The sequence below is a fragment of the Bos indicus genome, chromosome 9 (genome assembly GCF_029378745.1).
Source record: "Bos indicus isolate NIAB-ARS_2022 breed Sahiwal x Tharparkar chromosome 9, NIAB-ARS_B.indTharparkar_mat_pri_1.0, whole genome shotgun sequence".
In the NCBI taxonomy this organism is placed as follows: Eukaryota; Metazoa; Chordata; class Mammalia; order Artiodactyla; family Bovidae; genus Bos; species Bos indicus.
Window position 1 is genome coordinate 87,508,110 of NC_091768.1, and position 21,488 is coordinate 87,529,597.

Consider the following 21,488-nt stretch of genomic DNA (forward strand, 5'->3'; position numbering starts at 1 on the left):
AGTCCTCCCACAGGAGTCTCTCCTGGGGGCTCCCCCAGGCTCCCCACACCCTCTGTGGGACTGATGTTCCTCAAAATTTCAGTGATCTGTCCCTCACCTTTCTTCTATCCATCCCCTTCTCTGGATCCCCGTGTTCCTTGTATTTTTTTAGCGGCACTAACACCTGATAAGGGGCTTCCCAGGTGGCTCAGCGGTAAAGAATCTGCCTGTCAATGTGGGAGATGTCTGTTCCATCCCTGGATGCAGAAGATCCCATGCAGGAGGAAATGGCAACACACTCCAATATTCTTGCCTGAGGAAATCCCATGGACAGAGGAGGCTGGCGGGCTACAGTCCACAGGACCACAGAGATAGGACTTAGTGACTAAACAACAACTCCTGAGACGGGGGTTGGCGAGTCCTCAGCATGTACAAATTCAGGGTTACCTGCATGATCTCCTCAGGTCCTAAATGAATGTTTAGCCTCTCTTCATTCCCGTAGGTAGCGTTTCCCATTTACAAATGTGTAAATTGAGGCATGTCAAGATGAAGAAACTAGCAGAGTCAGAATTTTGTCCAGATTCCTGTTTCTGGAGGTATCTATAGTTGACATCCATGAAACTACTTCAGGTACTAATTCCGACCTCCCCAGCCCTCCACCTCTGACCTCACGCCTGGGGATCTGGGGTGAGGCCGGGGGTCAGGGGCATGCCTGGGGTGAGTCTGGGTGCCCAGGTCCCTGGGGCCCACACTCCTCACACGGGGCCGACCTGGCCCATCTCTGATGGCAGCTTCTGACTTCCACCTGTTCTCCCAGTCTCATTTTCAGAAACTGCGCTACCCACCAAAACCCTCAGCAACCACCACCCTGATTAGTCAGCAGCCACAGACACTGAGACAGGACCCTCCACCAGCAAAAACATGGTGACTCCCTGGAGGCTCAGATGATGCTCAACATATTTCATTTTAGAAACAAAGTGTTGTGTATTAAGGTCTGTACATTGCTTATTTAGACATAAAGGTATTGCACACTTAACAGACTTCCATGTCAACACAATATTATGTGCAGTGGAAATGAAAAAAATTCATGTGATTCCCTTTATTGTGAAATTTAGTTTATTGCCCTGGTCTGGAAGCCAGCGCACAGTGTCTCTGAGGTTGGCCTCTATCTACATGGCTTTTAGTCTATGTTTTCCATCCTGGAACTAACACTCGGATGGCTGCATAGTAGGGTGAACACATGACCTACTTTTGGGATATGGTGAAATATACATTTAAAAATCCAGAGAATTTAAGGATCACCTCACAGCTGGACTGCATGTTACTTTAGGAATGATCCTTAAATTCTCTGTTTCCACAAGAAATAAAGCATTATCACTGGTTTTATTTAATCCCATAATGTGGAGGAATGGAGACATACCATGACTTTTCTCCTGGATTAGAAAACAGGCATGAAGTACTTAACTTTTCTGCAATATAGAGTGTTGATTTAAGAATCACTATCCCAGGTGGCACCTGTGGTAAAGAATCAGCTTGCCAATGAATGAGGTACAGGAGACACAGATGACATGAGTTCGATCCCTGGATCAGGAAGATCCCCTGGAGAAGGAAATAGCAACCCACTCCAGTATTCTTGCTTGGGAAATCACATGGACAGAGGAGCCTGGTGGCCTACAGTCTATGGGGTCGCAAAGAGTCGAACACGACTCAGCACCAATTATGAAGGGAACCAGTCAATGTAAAATTTTATTCCTTTGAAAATATAATGAAGTTGTTTCTCTGGATATAGGGGAAAAAAACGCAAAACACCCTGAGTCCTGTAATAGTGGATGTGTTTTTCCAGCAATAGCATCATTTTTAAGAATAATGTCACGATGCAGGGCAAAGTCTAATTTTCCAAAAACTAGAAGATTGAAAGTGTTATGTTTGTGGTGATCTCTTGTTCAAGTAGTTGAAAGTATCAGTGCAGAGATTGCATCACTCAACACCAAGAGAAAGTGGGAAAGGAGATTTGAAAAAAATAAAGATGTTGAGGAGGATGCTCATTAGATGTGACAAGAGACTCGAGATGGTGCAGCCACTGTGTCATCATAACTGGTAGACAGACTTGGGATTCCTAAGGTCTGATCTCTTGGCTCTAAAGTGAACAGCAGGAGAACAAAAGCAGCCAAGCAAAGACTGAGTCCTGAGGCCAACAGAGCACCTGTCAGGGGCTTCCTGGGAGCACCGTCTCCTGCAGAAAAGAAAAAGGCCTTGGTCCAGGAAGCTGAGGAACTCCTGTCACTTTCCTGGGGCTGCCCCTCCCCAACCCCACCAGCCCCACCCTCACTGAGGGGCTCATATGTCCTCCACCCCCACCCCCACCCCAGGCCCAGCAGCTTCTTGTCATCTCCTTCGTTCCTAAATCACTGAGTCACCCAGGCCCTGACACCCCCTGCTCAGGCTCAGGACTGGAGCCAGTGAAGAATCAATCTGCTCCCTTTACTCAGGTCTGGATCCTCCCTGAGTGGGGCCTAAAGGACCAGGGAGCAGGTCCCCGGAGGAGGGGCCTTGCTTCCTGACAGCCCTGGGGGCCTGCAGGCAAACCTCCTTCCTTCGTTCCCCTCCAGCCTCTGAGCAGCACACACAGCTCTCAGTGTCAGGGTCCCTGCCCCCCATCTCTTCCTGGTCTCGTCCAGGTGGGCACCTCCACCCAAGCTCAGGCCCACCATCTCCAGGCACCTCTGCTCAAGGCAGGGCCACTCAGTGATAGAGGCTCTGGGTCCCCAGGAGGCTGCTGACGTGCAGGCCACAGGCTGAGTCAGAACTGCTGCTGCTCCAGGAGCACAGGCCTGGCCTCAGCCCTTCCCACAGTCTCTGCTGTGGGGCTCCTGCCTTGCCTGCGTGACCCAGGCCACTTCCTGTGAGAACAGGCCTTTGGAGTTGGGTCTGCAAAGGCCTCCCCATCTCTTCCTCCTGGGATGAGAGCCCGGCCCCTCTCGTCTTGGCCCCTGGGTGGGTCCCCTCCCCGCTGACACATCATGTGGAGCCCCCTGCTGCTCTCAGCCCCCGTGAGTCCTGCCCTCGCCCTGAGTGCCTGCTATTCTCACACCACCTACGGGAGCCCTGCCAGCCAGCAGTCTGTGCTCACTCAGGGGACTTAGCTGAACCCTTTAAGCATCAATAAGCCCTCAGCCTAGTGAAGGCCCCTCTCTTTTCACAATCTCACCTGACAACGGGGACCTCTCAGAACTGAGGCCTGATGTTGTCTGAATTCTGCTCTCAGGTGATATGGGGTCTTATTCACCGGCTCATTTCCAGGGTGAGGAGGTTCAGTGAGGAGTAGGGGTTGGCTGGGATCCAGCTTCCCCGGCCTCACACCAGGCCCTGTGCCCCAGCCTTCTCTCTGAATTCTGTCCTCAGTACCTCTTCTTGTAAAGGATCCAGGCTGCGATGCTTATTATGACGATACCAGTGAGAACTCCAAGGACAATCTTGGTTATGTGATCGCTGGCTAGGGTCATAGGGTGCACTGTAGGGGGGACTGTGGTCAGTGATTCTGCAAGGAGAGTAAGAGTGAAGTCCTTGTCCAGACCCCAAAATCGGCAGATGCCTCCTTGCACCCCTGATTCAGGTACCCCTACTGTGCAGACAGCTTGCACCCATCACATGGAGGCACTGAAGTGACTTAGCATGCACACACTAGTCTCTGCTCATGCCTGAGGCTTCACAAAGTGTCCCCTATGTCCATGGACCAAAGAGGCCACTCTAGAGCAGAAGGGGTCAGGGGACATTAGTCCATAACTGCTGGACCCACCATCCTTTCACATTCACACCACCCAGAACCTATAAAGCAGGACAGAGCAAGGTTCTGGTTCACAAACAGACAGCTAAGGCACCCCTTGCACTAGTCCCTAGGGCATGAGCCAACTATTACTGTGGTGTGACCCAGGACAGCCACACAGTTCTTTTGGTTTCTTCAGGTCGTCTTTTCCTGCTCTTGTAGCACAAATATGGAGATGTATAATGCACACAGACACCAAATGCCCTTGGAAACCAACAGATATACTCTCTATTTTTTTGAAGAAAAAGTTCTCCAACTCCTGTGTTAAATAATAGCTACTATAGGCCACTGTCTCCATAGTCTCGGGGAATATGAATGTGGGACTGAAGGGTAGAAGTGGGGGTGTCTGTCCTCACCCTCGTGCCCTGTGTCACACACTTTGGGAAACTCTTCTCCCATCTCTCCTGCTTTATGTCCTGGGGGCCAGGCTGGGAGGCTTCTGCTGGGGTGAATTCTCAGGCAAGAGGATAGGGTGCCAGTTGACAGAGGGCAGGTTTAGGATCCCTTCACAGATGGGAAGTTGTTGGAGGCCCTGAGGTTCCTGGGATGGGGAGGGATATGGAAAAAATAGTGTCGTAACCAAGCAGGACTGTAAGGAGGCTTCCTAGGACAGACTCCACCATCTCCCCACCGGTCCCTCCTGCCCTGCCCACCCACTCCCCGCCCAAGTGGTGGACTTTACCGAGACCCTTGCCCATCTGCCCCGACCTCCCCTGCGCCCAACGCAACTGGTTAGACTCCTCCCAGCCTTCCTCTGAACCCCGTGGGTTCCGTCCCTCGGGAGCTGCCGCCACCTGTCCTGCACCCAGCTTCAGTGGCTCCGAATTCCCGACGGGCGGGGGAGCGCTGCAGCAGCATTTCGTGACGCCGACCTGGCTCTCACGTCTCCCTGCCTTCCCTCCCTTCCTGCTGGAATTCCTTTTTCACCCAGATTTCACCCAGTCTTTATCCCTGCGGGGAATGGCAATCAGCCGGGGAGTGGGAGCCGGGAGCAGGAGCCCAGTGGGAAAGGAGCGCTCGGAGCTTTAAAAGCAGGAGGCGGCCCCCCGCGGCGTTCCTGAACCTCCTCGGACACCCCCATCCCTCTCGGGTCTTAAGGCCCCGTGTCCGCTCCCCGCAGGTTAATCCCCGAACTCGCTGCCTCGCGCCGTGCAGAACCGGAGAGGCAGGAGTAGCACCAGAGCCGCGAAACCAAGACGCGCTCCGGGGCCAGCCTTCCAGCCCATCACCACCTGGAAACTCGTTGGATCGGACTTCTCGCGGAGCTATTTATAGGAGGGCTCGCCTTGCCCTCCAGTCCACTCTCCGCCCCGCGTCGGAAGCCTCAGGTGACGCCGGCAGTAGCCGCCTCTCCTGACTCCTTGCGCCCCCTGCCCCTCACTGTCTCTTTTCTTCTCCAAGTCCTTCTGGCCCCTCAACCTTCCTCCCCATTCCCGCCTGCAGTCTTCCTGTGGTGGTGGTTTACTCGCTCAGTCGTGTCCGACTCTTGCGACCCTGAGGACTGTAGTCCCCCGGGCTCCTCTGACCACTGGGATTCTCCAGGCAAGAGTACTTCAGTGGGTCGCCATGCCCTCCTCCTTGGGATCTTCCTGACTCTGGGATCGAAGCCAGATCTCCTACATTGCAGGCAGAGTCTTTACTGACTGAGCTTCGAGGGAAGCCCTGCTTTTCTTAAAAGACTCAAGATTTCGACGCCACCCCCTACACCCAACCACCCCACCGGAGAACTCTGCGGATCTCTTGGAAGGGCTTTAAGACAGCCCTTAACTGCAGTGTCATCCGCAATATGTTTTCTAGTAGTTTCTGTCCCAGAGAAGTCCTAAACCTTTTGTGGGCCAAAGTAACTGCTCATTAGAAAGAATTTGAGGACTGAGGCCAGAACCTGAATTTGCAGGTTCCGCGGAGACCGGGATCCAGCGCTGCCACGGGGCGCCACTTGGCGGTCTCTTCCGGTTGCTTGTTCTACACTGGTAGCCTGTGTGATCCGTTTTCTTTCTGCTCATAATTTACTTTTATGCAGTGTACAAGCGGCACTGAGCATCTCACTTTCACATTTCAGGGCTATCTGCTGATGAAGAGTGTTGATGATCCAACACTCTTTGGGAGTGACAAGGCCTCCTAACTCTTGGGAAGTGGGTCTACCAATGACATTGAGAGGTCAACGTCTGTGACAGGGCTCCATCTCTCTGTTATCATGGGGCTTTTGGCCTTTGCTAGCTTCAGGGGTGACTGAGCCCTGACCTTGGAGGGTCACGCTGACACCTGAGCACGGGCAGTGCTCCAGTTCATGTCTTGTCACTGAGTGAGGCTGGGTTCCCTATTTATAGATGTGGAAATGGATTCGAGCAGAGTTTTAAGGACCTGGCAAGAGCAATCAGGTGGAGTCTCATGTTCTTGGAAATATAATCGTTGTCGACACCCATTAAAACCACCTCCCAGTTGATTCCACTCCTATCTGGGGTCTAGACTGTGTACGGGTGCCAGGAGCATGCATGGGTGGGAGTGGCCAGGCCTGTCCAGAGTGGCTCGTCTTCCCCTATGTGGCTGTCCTGACCAGGACTCTAAGGCTGTCCTTCTGTCTTTCTCCTGCTCTCCTAGTCACTTGCCTCTTCACCAGCTTCACTCACTGGGGCTATGTGGTCCCCGTGTTGCCTCTTCCCAGAGGTTAAACACAGGGCCCTGTCCCCCAGGCCTATGCATGAGCGTCTCCCCCTGACATATCAATCACCTGAACTCAGCAAGCTGGTGCCCCACCCAAGCCTGCGTTCCATTCCTCCTCCCAGGCCCCATGTGTCTCTTATCCCCAAGTTGTTACATACCACGGATCTTGGCCTCCTTCATCAATAGAAATAATTCAGAGGCCAGACAATAAAAATAAATCAAATATCTTAATCAAAAGAAATTGAGGCAAGGCTTTATTGGGGCTCCTGTTGCAACAGAGGGGAGTGACAACAAATGACAGGTTCCTTGCTTGCTGACTCCTTAAGGTGTTGGGGTGAGCTTGTTCCTTCCATGAGGTGAGTGTAGGGCTGTGTCCAGGGGTCAGTCGGAAGGGTGGCTAAGGTGACTGGCTGAACCCTTAAGTGTTCATGTATGCTGGGGGCATGTGAGGCATCCTGTTTTTGCTCTGGGCTCTGCAAAAGTGGCAGTTGGGTTTTTCATATCTTTGCATCTTTTCCCCAGAAGTTTCTCTAATGACTCCAACTGGAAAACAATCTATTTTGTAAAACCTTTTTATTTTGTATTGGGTATAGCTGATTTACAAACAGTGTTGGGATAGTTTCAGGTGAACAGGTAAGGGACTCACCTGTACACATACATATATCCATTCTCCCTACACTCCCATCCTGACAGGGCAGTCACATAACAGTGAGCAGAGTTGTGGGTTTGATCCTTGGGCTGGGAAGATCCTCTGGAGAAGGAAAGAGCAACCCATTTCAGTATTCTTGACTGGAAAATCCCATGGACAGAGGAGCTGGCAGGCTACAGTCCATGAGGACAGAAAGAGTTGGACACGACTGAGTGTGCACACACAGACACACCATATGTCATACACAGGTCCTTGATGGTTATCCATTTCAAATAGAGCAGTGTGTACATGAACTTCCCAAACTCCCTAACTATCCCTTTGTGCATTCTTCCACCCAGCAACTGTAAGTTCGTTCTCTAAGTCTGGGTATCTGTTTCTGAGAATGCAAAACATCCTATTGCTGATATGAAGAAAGTTTTATGGGTCTGGATAGAATATCCAATCAGCCACAACATTTTCGAACCCAAAGCCTAGTCGAGATCAAAGCCATAACTCACTTCATTGCTATGAAGACTGAGAGAGGTGAAAAAGCTGCAGAAGAAAATTTGAAGATAGCAGGGGCTGGTTCATGAAGTTTAAGGAAAGAAGCCATCTCCATAAAATAAAGTGCAGAGTGTAGTACAAGACCTGACATAGAAGCTGCTGCAACTTATCCAAAAGATTTAGCTAAGATAATCTATGAAGGTGGCTACACGAAGTTAAAGGTTTCCAGTATTGACAAAAGAGCCATCTATTGGAAGAAGATGCCTGCCAGGCCTTAGATACCCAGAGAGGAGTAGTCAATGCCTGGCTTCAAAGATTCCAAGAACATGCTGATTTTCTTGATAAGGACTAACGCAGCAGATTCCTGGAAGTCAGTGGTCACTTACCACTTGGAAAATTCTAAGGCCCTTTCGAATTAGGCTGATTCTGTTCTGCTGTGCTCCGTAAATGAAACAATGAAGCCTGGATGACAGCCTATCTGTTCACAACATTGGTGGCCAAGTATTTTAAGTCCAATATTGAGACCTACTGCTCAGAATGAAAGATTCCTTTCAAAATATTACTGCTGATTGACAAAGTATCCCAGAATCTGATGGAGAAGTACAATGAGATCCATGTTGTTTTCATGGCTGCCAACACAACATCTGGTCTGCAGCACATGGATCAAGGAGCAATTTTGATGCTCAAGTAACAGCATTTAAGAAATACATTTTAGAGCTATAGCTGCATAGATAGTTATTCCTCTCGGGATCTGAGCAAAGTCAACTGAGAACTTTCTGGACTGAATTTATTTATTTTTTTAAAAGGATATCATCTTTTCTAAAAATATTATTTATTTATTTATGTATTTGGTTCCATGGGTCTTAGTTGAGGCACACAGGATCTTTGTTGGGTCATACATGATCATTCGCTGCAAGACAAAGAATCTCTAGTTTTGGTGCCTGGGCTCAGTAGTTGCAACACATGGGCTTAGTCGCTAGGCAGTATGTGGGACCTTAGTCCCCTGAACAGGGATCAGGCCATCATTCCTTGCATTGGAAGGTAGATTCTTCATCACTAGACCACCAGGGAAGTCCCTCTACAATGGATTCATGATTATAGATTCCATTGAAAACACTGAATAGGTTGAAATATCAACATTAAGGCGAGTTTGGGAGAAGGTGATTCCTACCTTCACAGATGACTTTGAGGGGTTCAAGAAATCACCAGAGGAAGTAACTGCAGATGTAGTGGAAACAAGAAGGGAGCTAGACTTAGAAGCAAAGCCTGAAAATGTGGCTGAATTGCTGCAATTTCATCATAAAGCCGAATTGAATGAGAGTTCATTCTCATGCATGAGCAAAGAAAGTGGTATCTTGAGACAGAAACTGCTCTTGGTGAACAAGCTATGAAGATTGCTGAAATGACAACAAAGGATTTAGAACATAACATAAACTTGGTTGAAAAAAGCAGCAGCAGACTGCAGAGGATTAACTCCAATTTTGAAAGAAGTTCTACTGTGGGTTAAAATGCTGTTACAGAGCATTGCATGCTCCATAGAAATCTGTTAAAGGAAGAGTCAAAGGATGTGGCAAACTTCATTGTTGTCCTCTTTTCAGAAATTGCCCTACCCACCCCAACCTTCAGCAACCACCACCCTGATCAGTCAGCAGACATAGACGCTGGACAAGACCCTCCACCAGCAAAAAGATTTTGACTCATGAAGGCAGAGATGATTCTCAAACTACTTTATTTTAGAAACAAATTGTTGTTAATGAAATTCTGTATATTATTTATTTAGTCATAAAGCTATTGCACACTTAACAGACTTCAGACAATGTCAACAAAACTATATACATACTGGGAAATGAAAAATTTGTGTGATTTACTTTATTATGATATTCAATTCATTGCCCTGGTCTGGAACACAGCCTGGAATATCTCTGAGGTTTTGCTGTACCTACATGCCTTGGAGTGTAAAATGAAGGCAACAAAAGTTATTTTGAGCTTTGCCAAGAGAACATACTAGTCATAGCAAAAACACTGTTCCAACAAAACAAGAGATGACTCTACACATGAACATCACCCAATGGTCAATACTGAAATCAGATAGACTATATTCCTTGTAGCCAAAGGTGGAGAACCTCTATATAGGAGCAAAAACAAGATGGGAGCTGACTGTGGCACAGATCATGAGCTCTGTATTGCAAAATTCAGACTTAAATTGAAGAAAGTAAGAAAAACCACTAGGCCATTCAGCTATGACCTAAATCAAATGTCTTATATTATACAGTGGAAGGGACAAATAGATTCAAGGGATTATATGTGGTACACAGAGTGCCTGAAGAACTCTGGATAGAGGTTCCTGAGTTTGTACAGAAGGTGCTGACCAAAACCACCGCCAAGAAAAACAAATGCAAGAAGACAAAATGATTGAGGAGACCTTAGAAATAGCTGAGAAAAGAAGAGAGGCGAAAGGCAAAGGAGAAAAGGAAGGATATATCCATCTGAATGCATAATTCCCAAGAATAGCAAGAAGAGATAAGAAAGGCTTCCTAGATGATCAATGCAAATAGAGGAAAACAATAGAAAGGGAAAGGCTAGAGATCTCTTCAGGAAAATTCAAGATACCACGGGAACATGTCATTTAAAAATGGACGCAATAAAAGACAGAACCGGCAAGGACCTAAAGAAGCCTTTCCCATCAAACATTTGGTCAAGTTGTGAATGCAAAGGAAAAGTACTTAAAAGAAATCAAAAGTGCTCCCCCAATGAACACACGTGTGATAAGAAAGAAAAACTGACCATCAAGGTCAAGTGGTAAAATTGGTTTGAGAAGGAAAAAGAAAGATGCTGAGTAGGATGTGCAACGCAAAGACATCACTTTGCCAATAAAGGTCTGTCCAGTCAAAGCTACAGATTTTCCAGTAGTGATGCACTTATGTGAGAGTTGGACTGTAAAGAAGGCTGAATGCTGAAGAACTGATGCTTTTGAATTGTGGTGCTAGATAAGACTCTTGAGATTCCCTTGGACTGCAAGGAGATCAAACCAGTCCATCCTAAAGGAAATCAACCCTGAATATTCATTGGAAGGACTGATGCTGATGATGAAACTCCAATACTTTGTCTTTCTGATGTGAAGAGCCCAGTTATTGGAAAAGTTCCTGATGATGGCATAGATTGAGAGCAGGAGGAGAATGGGGCAACAGAGGATGAGATGGTTGGATGGCATCACCAACTCAATGGACATGAGTTTGAGCAAACTCCGGGAGATAGTGAGAGACAGGGAAGCCTGGCGTGCTATAGTCTATGGGGTCACAGAGTTGGACATGACGAAGTGACTGAACAACAGTTTACCATATGTAAACAGCTCAAGCAGTGGCCAAAAAATTACAATTTATCTTATTTATTTGTAGTACTTCATTATCTATTCTGAACATGATCCTCTGTCTATGGGGAAATAAATCTACTTTTCAAAACAGACATAGTTTGTGCTGTGATGTCTGGCTTCTCCTTTGAGAGGGGGAGGCATAGAGGAACACAGAAGAGTCACCACTGAGGGTGAAGATCTTGATGAAATAAAAAGGATTTCATTGCATAACTTTCAGAATATATCCTTGGATCCAGGTTATCAGGATACTGATTGGGATCGAGAGCTAGACTGCATGTTACTTTAAGAGCTTTCTTTTTATTCTTGGCTTCCACAATACATGTAGCTGAATCATCAGTTCTATTTAATCCCATAAGGTGGACAAAGGGTGAAATGTCCCGAGTTCCCTCCTTGATTAGAAAAGGAAACTTGAAATATTTATGTCTTTTGCCATAGCGAGATACTGACTTAAATATTCATATTAGAAATAAAATGACTAAAAGAGACATTCAGACATAGTATTTTGTTCTGTTCAAAACACTCTGAAGTTGTTTCTCTGAACACAGAAAGAATCCCTGTGTCCTGCAATAGCAGATGGTATTTTTCTTGCATTATCATCATTTGCAACAATGAGATTGCCATATAGAGAAGAGTCTGATTTTTCTCAAACTAGAAAAAGACAGAAAGTGTCCTATTTGAGGAGATTTCTTGTTCAAGTAGTTGAACATTTCATTGCAGGGATTCCATCACTTACAACCAAGAGAAAGAAGCAAAAGAGGATGGGAAAAAAAAAAAAAAGAGAGACTGAGAAGACAGTTTGCCAAATGTGACAAGAGTCATGAGACAACGCAGCTACTGCGTCATCATAACTGGAAGGCAGGCTCCGAATTCCTGGGTCTGATCTCCTGACTGTAAAGTGAACAGAAGGAGAACAACGGCTGCCAAGGAAAGACTAAGTCATGAGGCCGACAGAGCACCTGTTGTGGCTTCTGGGAAGCACCATCTCCTGTAGAAAATAAAGGGGTGTTGGTCCAGGAGACTGAGGAACTCCTGTCACTTTCCTGGGGCTGCCCCTCCCCAGCCCCCCTCCAGCTCCTTCCTCACTGAGGGGCTCCTATGTCCTCCACCCCCACCCCCACCCCAGGCCCAGCAGCTTCTTGTCACCTCCTCCTTCTTTACTGCATCACAGAGTCACCCAGGCCCTGACACCCCCTGCTTAGGCTCAGGACTGGAGCCAGTGAGGAATCAATCTGCTTCCTTTACTCAGGTCTGGATCCTCCCGAGGGGGTGCCTAAGGACCAAGGAGCAAGTCCCCAGATGAGGGGCCTTGCTTTCTGACAGCCTTGAGGGGCTGCAGGCAAACCTCCTTCCTTCGTTCCCCTACAGCCTCTGAGCCAGCAACTGACAGCCCTCAGGACCAGGGTCCTTGCCCCCATATCTCTTCCTGGTGCAGCTCAGCTGGGCGCCTCCACCCCAGCTCAGCCCCACCCATCCCCAGGCACCTCTGCTCAAGGCAGTATCACTCAGTGATGGAGTCTCTGGGTCCCCAGGAGGCCACAGGCTGAGACAGAACTGCTGCTGCTCCAGGAGCACAGGCCTGGCCTCAGCCCTTCCCACAGTCTCTGCTGTGGGGCTCCTGCCTTGCCTGCTGTGACCCAAGCCACTTCCTGTGAGAACAGGCCTTTGGAGTTGGGTCTGCAAAGGCCTTCCCACCCCTTCCTCCTGGGATGAGAGCCCGGCCCCTCTCATCTTGGCCCCTGGGTGGGTCCCCTCCCCACTGACACATCATGTGGAGCCCCCTGCTGCTCTCAGCCCCCGTGAGTCCTGCCCTTGCCCTGAGTGCCTGCTGTTCTCACACCACCTACCGGGGCCCTGCCAGCCAGCAGTCTGTGCTCAGTCAGGGGACTTGGCTGAAGTCTTTAAGCATCAATAGGCCTCAGCTTAGTGAAGGCCCCTCCCTTTTAACAATGTCACCTAACAGCAGGGACCTCTCAGAACTCAGGGCTGAACTTGTCGAGTTCTGCTCTCAGATGATATGGGGTCTTATCCCCCTGCTCATTTCCAGGGTGAAGAGGTTCAGTGAGGGGAGGGGTTGGCTGGGAGTCACCTTCCTCGTCCTCACGCCAGGCCCTGTGCCCCTGCCTTCAGTACCTGTTCTTGTGAATGATCCACACTACGATGCTTATTATGATGAAACCGGCAAGAACTCCAAGGATGATCTTGGTTATGTGATTGCTGGTTGGGGCCGTAGGCTGCACTGTATGGGGGACTGTGGTCGGTGATGCTGCAAGGAGAGTAAGAGTGAATCCTTTGTCCAGACCCCAAACTCGGCAGATGCCTCCTCAGCCCCCCTGATTCAGGTACCCCTAGAATTCAGATACCCTAGGTACCCCTAGATGGGTGCAGACAGCTTGTACCCATCACATGGAGGCCCCTGGGATAGATCCTCAGGCAAGATGGGGCGAAGGGAGAAGCCCACTCCTTACGGGGCTCTGACAGCTAATGGGGGAGCAAGGTTTCCAACACAGCCACTCAGTCCTGCTGTGACATCAGAGACAGTGACCTGAGGATGGAGTCCTCAGGAGCTGACAGCAGAGGTGGTATTGACAGTTTTCCGAAGTAGAATTGGTGACATTTAAAAAAAGATTCTGGAATGAGGGTACAGTGAGAAATAAATCCCAGAAATAAAAAAGACGTCTACAGGATTTGGATCAGCAAAAATCCATGTTCAATCATCCAAATGCCTGTGCTGTGAGGAAAGGACGTCAGGAGGTGGAAAGGGAACGAGGATGATAGAGCATCCCGGATCATTGTTCTCCCAGGAGCTACTCACTTTTTAAATTTATTTTTTTACATTCTTTTATTTTATTTTTATTCACTCCAAAAACATTGTTAATTGGGGTACAGCCATTAACAGTGCTATGATAGTTTCAGGTGAACGGTGAACGGATTCAGCCATAGATACACATGTACCCCTTCTCCCCTAAACCCCTCTCCCATCTAGGCTGGCACATAACACTGAGTAGAGTTCCATGTGCTATAAAGTAGGAGCTTGTTGGTTATCCATTTTACACATAGCAGCGTGTACATGAACTTCCCAGAGTCCCTAACTATCCCTTCCCCCAGGTAACCATAAGCTTGTTTTCTAAGTCTGTGAGTCTCTTTCTGTTTTCTAAGTTTTTTTGTACTATTTCTTTTTAGATTCCAGATATAAGGTATGTCATATGATATTTCTCCTTCTCTTTCTGACTTAGATCACTTAGTATGACACTCTCTAGGTCCATCCATGTTTCAGGAACAGCTCACTTTAGATGGATCACTTTGCCAAAACACACATACACACAGACACACACAGACACACACATGCACACACAGACATTGGGTCCATATCACCTTGAGTGGACTACCACTTCCTTATACTCGTCTCACTTACCTGAGGTCTTCAACGTTTTCTCCCAGCACACTATAAGATCCTGAAGGCAGGTCTGACAGTCTCCCATGGAGACGTTCTTGAAGAAGTCAGTCACAGCTCTGTCCTTCTCCCACTTCTCTTTCATCCGCCTTCCTCCAGAATGAACCTCTGTCCAGTGTCCATTTTCTGAATCAAAGCGGAGGCACATTTCTCCATTGAAGCCAATTGAATTGCCAAGATCCACTGATGTGTCCATCCTCTTCACACTGGCACGTCATCCTGGCCTGCAGGGTCAGAGGGCCTGACTCCACCAAGGAAAAGAAAGAGCTCAGCCTTGGACTTGACAAATTCTTTGCCTCACCGTGGTCCACCTCCCCTGGGCCCAGGTAACTGGCCCTGTTCTCTCCTCCAAGGCCTGCTCCTTCCACTGGACTACTAGGGAAGGACCAATATCCAGTTGAATTTTTTACCCACAAACAATGGATGCAGCCCCTTCAGTATTTGGACTTCCTAACTCACCCCTGGACTCGATGGACATGAGGTTGACTTGATGGACATGAGTTTGAGCAACCTCTGAGAGTTGGTGAAGGACAGGGAAGCCTGGCGTGCTTCAGTCCACGGGGTTGCAAAGAGTGGGACACGACTGAGCGACTCAACTGAACCGAATTGAACTCACCTCTGGCCGTGTGTTTCTCCGGTATAATGTCAGGCAATTGCCCCTTGAGGAAGTCCCTGATGTCTCTCAGTGTTTCTGTCTGTGTTTCCCAAGCGTTCGTAGTTTTCACCTCCTCTCCCAATGGACTTATGGATTGGATCTTGGTGCCACCACAGTGATAGGAGAGAAAAACATTCCCATCGACCTGGCCTTGAACCACACACCACGGCTCTCCAGGACTGGGGTGAGGATCGACGGTGAAGTTGTAGAAAAGAGAGTGAGTGTCTGTGAAGGAAATGCAGGTGAGGGCAGGTTTTGGAGAAGACCCATTACCTCCTCCCACCACTTATGTGAGAGCAGAGGAAAGCTGCCGGGCTGGGTTGGTAGAGCAGGAAGGTCCCCCTGGCCCCCAACACCACCGACAGGCTGAGCAAGTGGAGAAACCACATAACATTATCTCTACTCTGCTCATAAGGCCAACACAGAACCCAAAGCTGCAGAAAGAATTCACAGGATTTAGCAAGGCCAGGGAGATGCTGCTGATCTACCACTTTGATGGGTCTTGGAATCCTGGAGAAGGCCTGGCCCACATGGCATGAAAAAGAAAATCCAGAACTTCCGAGGCAGGTGGTAGAGGAGGGGATCCAAGGCTCAGAGAAGTGAATGTGCCAGGGTGGACACGGTATGAGAGGGCAGGAAAGTGTGCAGTCCACCAGGCTCTATGGAGCCCGAGAGGAAAGAATGGATGAGAAGCATCTCCAACAGCTCAAGGGTGACTTTTGCTGAAGGTCAGGGACGGTGGTGGGATTGGTGTTCCTGTGCACTTCCAGCAGGACTGAGGAAGGAGAAGGGGAAAGAGCCGATGCCAAGTGGAGTGCTCTATGTCAGAAACAAAGCAGATGCAGTGGCCAAAGTGACCAGAGAGCCCCAATGTAGCCAGGACTCACTGCAGAGAGTGCCACGCTGGCTCATAGCACAGGGCGATCCTAAAGGCAAAGGGAAGAGCAGTGAGCCCTGTTAAAAACTACATGATTGAAAGGAAAAATTATATTAAAAAAACAGAGACAAACACAAGGCTGGATGTTCAGGAGGCTGAGTGCAGTCATCCCAACAAAATGTCTGGGTCCTTTGTGCAGTATCCAGCACTGAGTCAGGTCTTATATTCAGAATCCACTACTAGAGACAGAGATGCCAGGCTTCAGCAAGGAGGGGCCTCTTATCACCACAGCAAGTGCAGAAGTCCTTCTGGCCTTCGGAAGCCACACGGTCATTGACTGGGGTAAGTGTACACTTGGCAGAGAAGCCACCCCCACATTCATAAGGACCTAGAGTGGGACTGTCATCATGTCCAACAGTCTGAAACATCATCATGGCCCACCTGTTATTACTGTGGTGCCTGAGATCTGTGGTAAGGAATACACATCTGTCCCACGTCTGCTCACAGGAGTGTCACCCATTCACTGATCCTTATAGTGCTCATTTCACATCCATTGCATTTGCAATGTGATTGAAAAATCTTCACATTTAGTAAATAACCGTGCTGTGAGGGCTACCATAGAAGCGATTTCCAAGTTCACACTTCTGACACTGACCTTCATTCCCCAATAGTATGTGTAAACAATATCATATCCTAGAGAAAATGACTAACAACCTACAACCTTTCCAGGGTTCAGGAGTGTTATCCCTATCTTATTTCCATTAAATTTGCAGTGTGGCCCATAGACTTCTATAATTGTACATATGACATATTTCAGGCTCTGCAGACCATAGTTTTCTGTTACAACTGCTGTCCTAGCACAAAAGCAGTCACAGATGAGTGGTGAATAATGACCTGCTTCCTGGGCACATGACCCAGCAGAACCTGTGACGTCAGAGGTATCTGTGGTCAGAAAGGTGCTATGTGCCGTCTATGGCATTTTACTTGGAGGTTCACAACACAGACCCTTTATGTCCTGAAGCAAGGCCATGCGAATTGCAATGGGGAATACTACACCATTTAAATGTGGCTCCTGGTATGGTCCTGGGGGCTGGTGGAGGTGAAGCCTCTGGTCATGAAATGTCAGTGTTGTCCATCATGATCTGGGCTCATCAACCCCTCATCATTCGTCCACATAGACCAACCATCATAGGATTGAAGTGATATTGTGGTGTGGCATAAGAAGGGCCAGAGGCAACAAATAAGAGAGAGCAGCAGGTGGCTTAGGCCTGACATCAGAATTGTTGTAGGACCACTATTCTCCAGGGCCTGCCCCCATGGCTCAGCAGTAAGGAATCCATCTGTAATGTCGGAGCTGGAGTAGATGTGGGATCTATCCCTGAGTGAGAGAAGATCCCATGAAGAAGAGCATGGCAAGCCACTCCAGTGTTGTTGCCTGGAGAATCTCTTGGACAGAGGACCCTCGTGGGCTATAGTCCATAGGATCATAAAGAGTTGGACATGACTGAAGCGACTTAGCATGCACACACTATTCTCTGCTCATGCCTGAGGCTTCATGCAGTGTCCCCTATATCTCCATGGACCAAGGAAGCCATTCTAGAGCAGAGGGGTCAGGGGACATTAGCCCATATCTGCTGGACCCGCACTCCTTTCACAATCACACCACCCAGAACCTACAAGGTAGGACAGAGCAAATTTTTGGTTCACTAACAGGCAGCTAAGGCATCCCTTGCACTAGTCCCTAGGGGAGGAGTCATCTGTTACTGTTTTGTGACCCAGGGCAGTCACATGGTTCTTTTGGTTTTTCAGGTCCTCTTTTTCTTCTCTTGTAGCACAAATGTGGAGATGTACAATCTACACAGACACCAAATGGCCTGTGGAGACCAACAGATTTACTGTCTATCTTTTGAAGAAAAGGTTCTCCAACTCCTGTCTTAAATAATAGCTATAATAGGCCACTGTCTCCATAGTCTCAGGGAATATGAATGTGGGACCGAAGGGTAGAAGTGGGGGTGCCCGTCCTCACCCTCGTGCCCTGTGTCACACACTTTGGGAAACTCTTCTCCCATCTCTCCTGCTTTATGTCCTGGGGGCCAGGCTGGGAGGCTTCTGCTGGGGTGAATTCTCAGGCAAGAGGATAGGGTGCCAGTTGACAGAGGGCAGGTTTAGGATCCCTTCACAGATGGGAAGTTGTTGGAGGCCCTGAGGTTCTTGGGATGGGGAGGGATATGGAAAAAATACTGTTGTAACCAAGCACATGAAATTAAAAGATGCTTAGTCTTTGGGAGGAAAGTTATGAGCAACCTAGACAGCATATTGAAAAGCAGAGATATTACATTGCCAACAAAGGTCCGTCTAGTCAAGGCTATGGTATTTCCAGTGGTCATGTATGGACGTGAGAGTTGGACTGTGAAGAAAGCTGAGCGCCAAAGAATTGATGCTTTTGAACTGTGGTGTTAGGGAAGACTTTTGAGAGTCCCTTGGACTGCAAGGAGATCCAACCAGTCCATTCTGAAGGAGATCAGTCCTGGGTGTTCATTGGAAGGACTGATGCTGAAGCTGAAACTCCAGTACTTTGGCCACCTCATATGAAGAGTTGACTCACTGGAAAAGACCCTGATGCTTGGAGGGTTTGGGGCAGGAGGAGAAGGGGACGACAGAGGATGAGATGGCTGGATGGCATCACCGATTCGATGGACCTGAGTTTGAGTGAACTCCGGGAGTTGGTGATGGACTGGGAGGCCTGGCGTGCTGTGATTAATGGGGTCGCACTGAGTGGGACAGGACTGAGAGACTGAACTGAACTGAACTGAACCAAGCAGGACTCTAAGGCGGCGTCCTAGGACAGACTCCACCCATCTCCCAGACCCTCCCTCCTGCACTGCCCGCCCCCCCCTACTCTCCGCCCAAGTGGCGGACTCCACCTAGACCCTTGCCCATCTCCCGCCACCTTTCCTGCGGCCAACGCAACTGGTCAGACTCCACCCAGCCTTCCCCTGAACCGCGTGGGTTCGGTCCCTCGGAAGCGGCCGCCACCTTTCCTGCACCCGCTTCAGTGACTCTGAATTCCGGACGGGGAAACCCGGGGGGCTGCAGCAGCATTTCGTGACGCCGACCTGGCTCTCACGTCTCCCTGCCTTCCCTCCCTTCCTGCTGGGATTCCTTTTTCACCCAGATCTTGTCTTTTCCCTGCAGGGGGACGGCAACCAGCGCCAGTGGGAGCGGGGAGCAGGAGCCCAGCGGGAAAGGAGCGCGCGGAGCTTTAAAGCAGGGAGGCGGCCCCGCCTCGGCGATCCCCGAACCGCCTCGGACACCCCATCCCTCTCGGGTCTTATGGCCCCGTGTCCTCTCCTCGCAGGTTAATCCCCGAACTCACCGCCTCGCGCCGTGCAGAACCGGAGAGCCACGAGTAGCACCAGAGCCACGAAACCAAGATGCGGTCCGGGGTCGGCTTCCAGTCCATCCCCGCCAGGAAACTGGTTGGATCCGACTTTGCGGGAGCTATTTATAGCTCGCCCCGCATTTCAGTCCATTCTCCGCCCCTGACTCCTCCCCGCCTTGCTGACGCCGGGCAGTAGCCGCCCACTCCTGACTCACTCCTTGTTCCCCCCGCCCCTCACTGTCTCTTTTCTCCTCCAAGTCCTTCTCGCCGCTCAACCTTCCTCCCCATTCCCGCCTGCAGTCTTCCTGCGGTGGTGGTTTACTCGCTCAGTCGTGTCTGACTCTTGCGACCCCGAGGACTGTAGCCCGCCGGGCTCCTCTGACCATGGGGATTCTCCGGGCGAGAGTACTTCAGTGGATCGCCATGCCCTCCTCCTTGGGATTTTTCTGGCCCTGGGATCGAAGCCGGATCTCCTACATTGCAGGCAGTCTCTACTGACTGAGCTTCGAGGGAAGCCCTGCTTTTCTTAAAAGACTCAAGATTGACCCCTGCACCGCGCCCCTCTCCCAAAACACAACCCCCACCGGGAAACTCTGCGGATCCCTTGAAAGGGCCTGGAGAGAGCCCCAACCTTCAGTGTCATCAGCAATATATTTTCTAGTAGTTTCTGTCCGAGAGTAGTCCTAGACCTTTTGTGGGCTCTTTAGAAAGAGTTTGAGGACTGAGGCCGGAATCCGATTTTCCAGGTTCTGCGTGGAGACAGGCCTGTGCTGCCAGCGGGCGCCAACCTGGCGGTCTCTTCCGCCTGCTTGTTCTACTCCGGTGTGTTTGTGCATGCTAAGTTGCTTCAGCCATGTCTGACTCCTAGTGCCCCATGGACTTTAAAAGCCCACCAGGCTCCTCTCTCCATGGGATTCTCTAGGCAAGAATACAGGAGTGGACTGCAATGCTCTCCTCCAAGAGATCTACACAGTAGCCTGTGTGATCCATTTTCTTCCCCCTCATAATTTACTTTTATGCAGTGTCCAAGCAGCATTGAGCATCTCACGTTCACGTCTCAGGGCTATCCGCTGATGAAGAGTGAGATCATCCATCACTCATTGGGACTGACAAGGCCTCCTAAGTCTTGGGAAGTGGGTCTACCAATGACATTGAGAGGTCAACACCTGTGACAGAGGGCTCCATCTCTCTGTTACCATGGGGCTCTTGGCCTCTGCTAGCTTCAGGGGTGAGTGAGCCCTGACCTTGGAGGGTCGCGCTGACACCTCAGCACGGGCAGTGCTCCAGTTCATATTTTGTCACTGAGTTAGGCTGGGTTCCCTATTTATAGATGTGGAAATGGATGTGAGCAGAGTTTCAATGACCTGGCAAGAGCAATCAGGTGGAGTTTCATGTTCTTGGAAGTATGCTCACTGTCAACACTCATTAAAATCACCTCCCAGTTGATTCCACTCCCATCTGGGGTCTAGACTGTGTACAGGTGCCAGGAGCATGCACGGGTGGGGGTGGCCAGGCCTGTTCAGAGAGGCCCGTCTTCCCCCACCTGGCTGTCCTGACCAGGACTCTAATGCTGTCCTTCCAACTTTCTCCTGCTCTCCTAGTCACTTGCCTCTTCACCAGCCTCCCTCACTGGGGCTACGTGGTCCCTGTGATTAAATCTTCCCAGAGATTAAACCAGGGCCCTGTCCCCAGGCCTATGCATGAGTCTTCCCCTGACACATCGATCACCTGAACCCACCAAGTTTCTGCCCCACCCAAGCCTGAGTCCTGTCCTCCCAGCCCCCATGTATCTCTTGTTCCCAAATTGTTACACACCAGGCTCTTGGCCTCCTTCACCAATAGAAATCAATCAGATGCCAGACAATAGAAATAAAGCAAATTTCTTAATCAAAAGAAATTGAGGGTAGGCTCTATTGGGGCCCCTACTGAAGCAGAGGGGAGCGAGAACAAATGACAGTGCTCTTGTGTGCTCACTCCCTGAGGTGGTGGGGTGAGCTGGTTCCTTCTATGGGATGAGGGGAGGGGTATTCCCAGGGGTCAGTCAGGGGGGTGGCTTAGGTGACTGGCTGAACCCTTCACTGTTGTGTGCTGGGGGCATGTGAGGCATCCTGCTTTTGCTCTGGGCTCTGCAAAAGTGGCAGTTGGGGTTTTCATATCT

At 49.5% G+C, this 21,488-nt stretch overlaps 1 protein-coding gene and 1 pseudogene across 1 annotated transcript in view; one reads left to right on the forward strand and one right to left on the reverse strand.

Moving 5' to 3' along the window:
• The window catches only part of LOC109564039 (UL16-binding protein 1-like), a 267,031-nt gene that overhangs the window by 123,562 nt on the left and 121,981 nt on the right, over positions 1-21,488 (forward strand). The gene's annotated exons all lie outside the window — the stretch shown is intronic.
• On the reverse strand, positions 926-19,472 carry LOC139184854 (UL16-binding protein 3-like; annotated as a pseudogene).